This window comes from Epinephelus fuscoguttatus, linkage group LG19 (genome assembly GCF_011397635.1).
Source record: "Epinephelus fuscoguttatus linkage group LG19, E.fuscoguttatus.final_Chr_v1".
Classification (NCBI taxonomy): Eukaryota; Metazoa; Chordata; class Actinopteri; order Perciformes; family Serranidae; genus Epinephelus; species Epinephelus fuscoguttatus.
In genome coordinates this window covers 11,542,518-11,552,449 of record NC_064770.1, presented here as the reverse complement: position 1 = coordinate 11,552,449, position 9,932 = coordinate 11,542,518, and the positions used below count along the sequence as shown (strand labels likewise).

Sequence of the window (9,932 nt, the reverse complement as noted above, 5' to 3'; positions counted from 1 at the left end):
TTTCATCGCCGCTAGTTGGTTTGGTGGTGTGTCTGGGCCTTTAAAATTGAGCAACTATCTACTTGGTGATCCCTTATCACAAGTAACATGGACATTATCTGTCACAGTTTGTTTAATGTGAGTTTTATACATATATATATATATATATATATATACATATACATATATGATGACTCAATATTGACTTTCAAATCCCATCTGAAAACACCTTTTCAAGCTGGCATATTCAGTCTGTTTTAATGGTGACACACATATTGAGACTTGCACTGATGATGCCTTTATGATGATGATTTTATACCTAATTTTTATGATTATGTATTTTGTCTCGTTATTTTATAAATTTATTCTTTTATATTATTGAATTAATGGATTTCGTGATCTATGAATATATTGCTGCGTGTTAATTTTTAATTCTGTCTTGTAAGGTGTCCTTGAGTGTTTTGAAAGGCACCTATAATAAAATGCATTAGTGATGATGCTACAAACCAGCATCATCACGTGAAGCCTTCCAGCAGATAAACTAGGCCCATAATCCTCATGATCATAAGGCATCCCAGACATTTAAAAATACTCCAAACCGTAACATCATGCACTCATCACTCTTTAAAAAAACCCCCACACCTCAGCCCCTTGAATTAGCTTTCACCACTTTTTATTCACCACAGTAGGAAAAAAATCACACTTGGAGTGTCTGATGTCACTCACACCTTTTCATTCCCTCTGGCTGCTGCAGCTACAAACAGACGCTCATTGTAAACCATTGATTTAAATGTGTGTGACTCCACAGCTTCACATTTCATCCAGAACATCTTGTGCTTTGCTTTCCTGCTTGTACTCATGCTGCATTCATGGGCGTGGGAATTTTGGAAAATAAAACGACTTTCCTCTTTGAACTAAGGCTACAGGGCAAAACAAATATTTAAACACTTCTTGGTAGATTTTTTTTTTTTAATTGAATGGAACATATCTACTGTTTGGTTGTGCAAACTACTTTATTTTTAGCAAGATTTCAATATTTCAAATCAATAAACAGCATGGTGTGGCAAAATCATTACATCTAATAAAACCTTATCCCACATGCTTTTACAGAAATAAACTAATGGCCCAAATCAGTGGAAATACTATTAGGTATATTTGATCCATTATCTGATATCCATACCTGCTTTTAATGTATCCAGGGTCTTTAGTCAAAATATGTATGCTGTTAGTTGTTGATTATTTTCTGTCAGTTGACTAACAGATAAATCAATCAGATATTTCAGCATTATAGTTTAATTCATAAAAGAACAAATTTTATCAGCTCTTCATATGTTTTGTGTGCAAAAATCTTTATTTGTAAAGTATCTATAGCAACTAAAGCTGTCAGATTATGTAGTAGGGTAAACCTACAACACCATGTTCACCACATAATGCACTATATTTACTGTCAGCCATTTTATTGTGTGTGTGTGTGTGTGTGTGTGTGTGTGTAGGTATTTACACTGTAAATTCCCTCAAAAAGTACAACAATGGAACAAAAAAAAGTGGCATCATAATCTTACTCAACCTCATATCTCAGGAACAGAAGGGGAGACATTTTTTCAGATACTGAATTTGTGACACTAATCTTGGGTGCCGCGTTTAATATATGTGCAATTGTGCAGGTGCAAGTTGACTGGTGTGCAGAGGCAAGCACGAGATAGGGTTGCAGCAACATACTGGTTTGTAGCTATACAATGATATAAAAGTTGACGGGCATCATACCGTGTACATTTGCTTATCTATGATATTGGAAAAAAATGTAGCTGGACGGAGAATCTCCCCTTAAGTTACTGTCAAAGGAGAGACTTTTTACACATACCTCCATTAACAAAATGGTTTCAAGTTTCAGTTACAGTGAAATAAAAAACATTTGTTTGACCAAAAATAAATCTTCCATTTTCATTTCTTTAAGGGTCATTCTGACTGATAACATAAATTCTATAATACTGTGATAACATGAAACTGCAGTATTTTCTGAGAAGAATATTGTACCATGAAAATTTCATACTGTTGCAACCCCACAAAGCGGTAATTTTCTCTTTTTTTTCATTTAAGTTTTGTAAAACATTATGTGGACCCCAGAAGAGCACTGTTGTTGTTAGAGCAGTTAATGGGGTTCAAACAAAAAGATTAACTTTATTAATCCCTGAGGGGAAATTCAATATTTTTTCAACTGGGTTGTCATATACACACAGGCCTGAAATACACACACATTCACAGACAGGACCTGTACATGCATTAAATGGAGAGATATCAGAGCGAGGGGGCTGCCCTTGGACAGGTTTGGGGGTCCAGTAACTTGCTCAAAGACCACCTCAGCAGTGCCCAGGAGCTCGAACTGGCACCTCTCAAGCAACCAGTCCCCGCTCTATACTTGGTCTGTAGGGGGACTTGAGCCGGTGACCCCTCCCACTCCCAAGCCAAGCCCCAAACCCTGAACTGAACACAACTGTTCCAGCTCCACACATAAATGTTCAGTCTCAAGGTTCACTGCTGAGCCAGTCACTACGCCACTTTATTCTCCAGTTGTAGTTACCATTAAATTCCAACACTCCTTGAATGCAGCATCACCGCAGAGAAGCGCACCGCCGCTCTGCGCTCTGATTGGACGTTAGTGGCTGTAGGCGGGGCCTGTCTGCAGGAGTGCAGAGACAATAGAGAGGGAGAGAGAGATAGATCCATGGGTGAACCAGCAGCAGGGAGACTGTGACAGACAGCGGCGGTGAACACAGGCAGAGGTCCCTGCTTCATTCGAACACCGAGAAGAAGATAAAACAAAAAAAATTGAAGGATCTGTGTCGTCTCTTAGTGACAGGGTCAGGTGTCTGGATGGACTGACAGATTGCATGCAGCACATTGTGAAAGGTAAGATCAGGTCAGATCATTTTCTGACCGCTGTAAAGCAATTAAGTGGTAATTAAATGATGGTTTGTGTCTTTAAATGTTTGTCTTATTAATTCACAGCTCAGATTGTGCTTTTTATTCTCTGCATGTCTTTGTGTGTCTGTGTGCTGCTCTCTTGCAAAGCATCACACTGGACTACTGTTGTGTTGACAAGCCGGCTTTGTTAATTATTCTCATTTAAACTGCTGGTTTTTAATTATAAATCATATTTTAAATATCCAAAAATACAAAAGTTGGATACCATGTGACCAAACACTGACTGTGCAGAACAATGGAGCTGCTGTCAATCTTTTGTGTCCCATCTTCACATCCGTACATCACCAATATTTGTGATTTGAGCATTTATTGATCTGCATTCAACATTTACTCTTGATTTCTTCTCATACAAACATGCTCACGTGCACTTCCTCCTGCTCTACCTGAGTTCACGTGTGCGAAATGTTGTATTGATTATAGTGCATGCTTTGTGTCTGCAGAGGTGGTACACACTTCATGTCTTTGTGCTGCAGTTTGTGGCAGATTTTATGAGTCCCAGACTGTAAACTGTTACTGGCATCAGCCCTCAGTGAGTCTTGTGAAGGATGATACACTGTGGATGCTTAAAACCTTTATTTTATTTTTTTTGGTAATTATTGTTTGTGTTAATGGGAACTGTCTTCATCTTTGAGGGGGAAACTGCATCAAAAAGCATTTAGACTCTCGAACAGGGCTGCAGAGATGATGCCATCAGGGCTCTTGTAGCTGAAATGACTGTCGATTAATCATTTAGTTGACTGACATAAAGATAATGGGGGGACATTTTGATTAACAAATAATCTTATCAGGCATTTCTCCAGCAAAAATAATTTGAATAATTGCTCCAAAATTTCTGGTTTTAGCTTTTCAAATTAGATTATTTCTTGCTTTTTCATTGTCGTAATTGAATATCTGACCAAAACAAAATGTTTGAAGATGTCCCTTGGGCTCTGGGAAATTTTATTACTATTTTCTGGCCTTTTTATTAACAAAATGATTCATGTAAAATAAAAATTACTGCAGCCCTATTTACCAGCAGGAACATGAAGCTTTGACATTGTCAAGGCTCATTTATACTCCCTTTATGTATGAAAATAGATACCTCCCATCCAAATGTTGTAAATATCACTGCGCTCATACGTCCTTTATGTTGGCATAAATATGACCAGTAGATGGCACTAGACGTAGCGTTTCTGACAACAACAGGCGACAGTGGAGGAAGTAACAACGTACCTTTTAACGTAGGCAGCGATGTAAACAATGATGGTCTTAACTGAGAGATTAGTTCTGTTCCACCATTTTTAAAATGTCTTCATCATCTCCGACAGTTGTATCTTGCTTGAACTACACTACAATGACCCCACGACCTCTGATGGTGCTGCTCCCTTTCATCTGTACTCTTAAGCTTTTTTTTCGTGCACAAATACGAACAAAGTGAACGCAGAACAGACGGCTTCATCTGTGTACATATCTAACTTTGAGCATCATAGCCATGAGATGGTGTTTTCCAATAACCAACAAAGCTAACGTTGGCTTCTAGCTAATAAATGTGTCTACTTTGGTCTAAAATCAAGGACACACTGCTTCATGAATTATTAAGTATTTCTTACCACAGTTATCCATTTGTTTTGGACTTGTTTGCATTTAACGAAAAATTTGAAGATGTCACCTTGGGCTCTCAAAAGTTGTGTTTTTTCAGCTTGTTTGCATTTTATATGCTGACCCAATTAGCGGTAAAAGAGATTAATCAATAACAATAATAATCAATTGTTGCAGCCTTGTTTGCGTGCTGTCAACATGATGCCATGTACGTAGCCATGAGTCAGCTGGTAACAATCAGATCTTTCAAGAGACAAATTTACCTTGACCTTCAGGTTTTGGACTTTTGTTTGAATGAAACAAACCCATTTGAAAACATCAGCTTGGACTATTGGAAGTTGTGTTGGACATATGATTAATGAATTAATCTGAAAAATCACCTATGGATAATTCGTGAATGAAAATAGTTCTTCAGCTCAACAGCTGATGCCGAAAGTGTATTCTTTGCACATCGATGCATGTGTAGTTAACTGATAGAAAAACAAGCCCAAATTTAAGAGCTGCCACCATATACATACTGTATGCAGCCACGCCCCCCCCCCCCCCCCTTTCACTTGACCTCTAAGTGAAATTTCAACCTCCTAGGGTACTGTGGCTGCCAAAGTGTGGGGAATTATTGTGGACGGACCAACAAACTGACTGACAGATCGAGCTGTAGAGCTGCTGGTTGCAGCAAATAATAACAGCCACCAATCAATTAGTCGTGTCAGGTATTTCTCATGAAAAAATTGTAAAAACAAACTGCTCCAAATTCTCTCCTGTTAGCCTTTTGAATGAAATGATTTGCTACTTTTTCATTGTAAAACACTAAACTGAATATCTTCAGGTTTTGCTAGACATTTGCAGATGTCACCTTGGGCTCTGTGAAGTTCTGTATGCTTAATCAAATAATCTAAAAAATAATCTGTAGATGAATCCATAATGAAAATAATCATTAGCTGCAGCCCTACAGCTGACACTGAGCGTCTGGTTTTCTTTGCACATTGATGCATGTGTACACACAGCCACCCAGCAGACGGGAGGATCACACAATAACAGTGCGGAGAAAGAAAGTCAGAGAAGAAGAAAGAGAGGCAGAGATTAAAGCAGACAAAGGGGGTAACGTTACCTACTGTAGCGTGGGGTTCACAGCAGCAGAAATGGGTTGGCATTAAAGGAGAGCGCCCAGTGATGTGCCGCCGAGCGTGCAGGCACAAAGCCCCAGTGTTCGCAGATGCTGGAGGCCGAGCCGGTTAAAGCCTCGCTGCTTTGATGTGCTCCACAGCTCCATGAGCGTTGTGGGAGCCAACCGCCGAGCCCCACCGGAGGGCCGAGCTGCAGGCCGGCCGCCACACAGGGACAGCGAGTGGGACTGAAGGCCAAAGCTGTGGCTGTGACGGTTTTAGCTCTGCAAACATTGCTGGAGGAAAGAGCTGCTCGTGGTGCAGAAATAATCTCCCTGGTTTTGTTATCTCAGCCGGCAGATTCAGAGAATAACACTTTACACATGTTAGTTCACTGGCACTGGGTTGAATAGGTAAGAATGACAAAAGGATGTGACCAAAGGGCCCATAGAGACGGGTGCAGGAGGGGAAGCCTGTAAAATGTCAAGACTTTAAGGTTCGATTGTGCACTCTAGGCTTCATTGAAAAGCTGAAACTCGGCAGTCGGTAAGTTCATGTTCACCTCTCTTTGTGCGCATTTTCAGTTTAATGTTTGAGCATAAAAACCCTGAGTGGAGACACCTGAAAAGGTAAAATATATTGCAAAACATGTTTTTCTGCTTGGATGAAATGGAATAGATAGTGTATTGATAAAAACGAAATGTGACAAAGTGCAACAGAAAGGGAATCCCTCAGAACTTGGTAGTTAAACCTTGGGGTGGTGTTTTACATCCTGCATCACACAAAGCGTTGCGCATGACTCATGTTCTCGACAGGACGTATTGGGTCATCTCATCACTATTAAGATAAGCTAGCAAAACCATTGCCTGCATAGCTGTTTATTTATCTAATCTTTGCCTTAAGCCCAAGATTAATCTGACAGAAGACCTTATGCCTAACTCTAACTTCACCGTCCACATAGGTTGACTGTGCAAGTAGGTCACCGTGACCCATACCTATGTTTATTGTAAGGCAGTGCCCTCTAGTGGCCAAAGTAATTACAGTAGCAGAGGAGGAAGTGACATAACATAGCTTAGAAAGTGACAGTCTGCGTAATGTTGTACAGACACTGAAGAAGCCCCTACAAGGTGGGTCGGTCAAACTAACACAGGGCTTTCACTCAGGAAACCAGTGTTAGCATCCTGAAGTCAGTGTTGACTTCTTTTAATAACAAAATAGCCTAGTATGCTAGTCTTTATTTAATGCCAAACCATAATGTTTTTCCTCAACCTAACCACATAGCTTTGTTGCCTGAACTTAACCAGATAGTTTAGAAGCAGCAACAGTTTCATGACATTAAGGACGTGTTCAATAGTGCAACTGTTAGGAGAGTAATATGTCATTTAAGGAGTCAGTGAAAATCAACCTATTTTGTCATTAAGGTAACTTAAAACAGAGATTTTTTTTTTGGTTTTGTGATCATTGTTTTACAAAGACACATTTCGACTTTTGCTCCTTGTATTGCTAGCACAGCTGCAACTGCGACTAGTCTGCCCTGTTGATTTCCAAATGACTGCTGATAAATTCTCAAAGTGACCATCATAACGTTACACTGGAAAATATGTACAACTGAATAGTTCTAAAATATATTGACATTTAGATGGGCTAAATAATGGACAACATTAAAATTCTACTCAGATGGAGGATCCTGTGATATCACTGTAGTATCTGGCATCATGCCTACACAGGCTTAAATGCATATACAAATTGTCAAAAAACATCATTAGCATATTCTGCATGCTTCATAGTTGTGCCTAATTTTCCAAGCTTTAGAACTAAAACCAACCCATACTTACTTACATACGCACATACCAAAATATTTCTAGATTTTTTTTGTGCTTTCTTGTAAAGGTGCACATAGATAATCTCATAAGGTCTGAATGTGCATTCAGAGAGCAGGCTGAGACAGTCACGGAGCTCACTGAAGCATGTGCTGTTGCTTCTTTCAAAACCACACCCATCCAGGTGCAATACTGTATTTTGGGTGGAATCCCCAACAGAAACAGACTCAATGAATAAATAATGACGAACATAAAGCATGTGAAACTTCCAATGATGACACGAAACCACCAAAGTCAACAAAATCCGCCCTCTGATATAACACATTATGTCTTGTTTATTTCATCTGTTGAAAAACCAGTACATAATAACCAAAAGATTAGCTAGAAAAGCATATTTTCCAAATTTCAAACTATTGCTTTTTTATTGTTGTTAAATCTATATGTTAAAATGTTACCGTCCAGTACTGGTTTACTGAATTGCTCACTGAAAAGGAGAATAACTAGATTTGGTTACTTTGAGTGTAATGTCCCTTTTTATGAAATTATTGAGGCATGTGTTTGTTCTATTTTAACCTAATTTAAGTTTCTAAGAGTGGATCTGTCATTAGCATAATGCTACGTAAGGCTTCTTGCTTCCTTACTTTTTTATGTCTTTCACTAAGTTTCGTCACATAGGCAGAAATATTGTGATTCACTCTCAGAGCTTTAATTTATCCAGTGAGAAGATTTCGGCCTCTGAGATTTTAGGCAGTAAATACATGTGAAGCCTTGGGCAGCAACTACTTACTTTCATATGTTTATTCTGAAAATTAGATTTTCAATGAAATGTTAAAATGTTAAAGTTGAGAAAGTGCCAATCTCGCAGAGCCCAAGATGATGTCTTAAAAAATATTTTGTTCAACCAACAGTCCAAAACCTCAAATAATCCAGTTTACAAAGAAATATGGTAAATGAAAGCAGCAAAGCTTCACATTTTAGAGGCTAAACCTGGAGAATGTGCAGCATTTTTCCACTATCTTTGCTTGAAAAGTGATAAATCTGCTATCATTTCAGCTCTAGTTAGCCTTCATCCTTCAGTTCAGCATAAAAAAAATCCACTTGTGTTTGCATGGTTGTTTCTTTCTATTTAAGCACAAAAAAAGCTCAACTGGCCCAGCAGGTCAACAAGTAATTAAACAGCCTGTCAGACTGGCAAAACTTAAATTCAATCATGTTGACTCAGTGACCCGAACTTGCCTCAGATATTATACGGGAGCAACATTCACTAATGATTTGTTATCAGTTAACTTTTAAAGGAAAGCTTTTCTAATAAACCTGCAGGACAGTGTTTGGATGTCCTTTTAAAACGCTGAAATGATGTGAGTCCCACTGTCTTTATTTGATACTGAGCAGCCTGCCCTCCACTTTATAACAGCGTGAGATGTCTAACTTCATAAATCAAACGGCACTTATTAAACTTCCTTCATCCCATCATTATGTTTTTAATCCACTGAAGTCGATGTAGTCCATCCTACTTTGGTGTTTTCAGACCGAGAGGAGTTAATTAGTCCCTTGTACGAATTTGAGCTCTCTGGGTTGTTAGCTGTTGGACATTTTATGTTTTTGTTAACCCCGACAGGTTGTGGATCAAATTTCTAAGTCAAGCTCATAAAATAGCTCATGCATGGTGATGTTTTGGCAAAACCATGGATGCTGATTGTTGCACATGGTTATTACTTCAACTAATGAGGTGTGGAAGTTAAAGGAGGTTATGTTCAGCCCTGTTTGTTGTCAGTTTGCTTGTTTGTTTGTGTGTGAGCAGGAGTATCTGAAAAACACATTCACATGTTTATTCAAATTTGGATGAAAGTGAGGTCTTGGGTTAAAGATGGGTGATAATTTTTTTGTGGAAATGCAGATGTGAATTTCTCAATCTTACAAGTCTTTGTTCAGCTTTATTGCTGTTTCTCATGAATTACTACTCTTAATTGAAGGTAGCAGGGGAGACCGGGGGCAGTTGTAACAATTTTTTTGGTTTTGAAGTCATCACTGAAAAACCTCATGATCTATCTAGTCATCAAATGTTTTACAAGCAGTGTAAGTGAAACAAAAGAGGTCAAATGTTAGATCTGCCACTATGTGCAGAAGGGCGATTGCGACATTTAATGGGGCAATTTTAACAACACATTTAAGATGTTCATATAAAAACCAACAACAACAATTAACTTCCAAGAATACAGATATAGTTAAAACTGTTTAGTATCCATTGAACAATTAATCCAAGTTTAATTCAAACAGTAGACCTATCATTAGTCATGTAATTATACAAATATAAAAACAAAACTTTAAAAAATGTGAGATCTGAGTTTGTCCGTTGACAGGCAAAGACATATCATCACACCTATGAACAGCCAGTTTCATGGCTCCGTCTTTTTTCTGATTGATGCAATTTGAGATGATACAAATGCTCCCTGTCAAATTATCCCCAGTC

The 9,932-nt window shown here is 38.5% G+C and overlaps 1 protein-coding gene across 1 annotated transcript in view; it reads left to right on the top strand.

Annotated features, from left to right (window-relative positions):
• Nucleotides 1–2,645: 2,645 nt before the first annotated feature.
• The window catches only part of unm_sa1261 (un-named sa1261), a 28,511-nt gene continuing 21,224 nt past the window's right edge, over nt 2,646–9,932 (top strand). The window contains exon 1 of the mRNA XM_049561973.1: nt 2,646–2,886. The gene's annotated coding sequence lies outside the window, so the exon portion shown is untranslated. The remainder of the gene's footprint in view (nt 2,887–9,932) is intronic.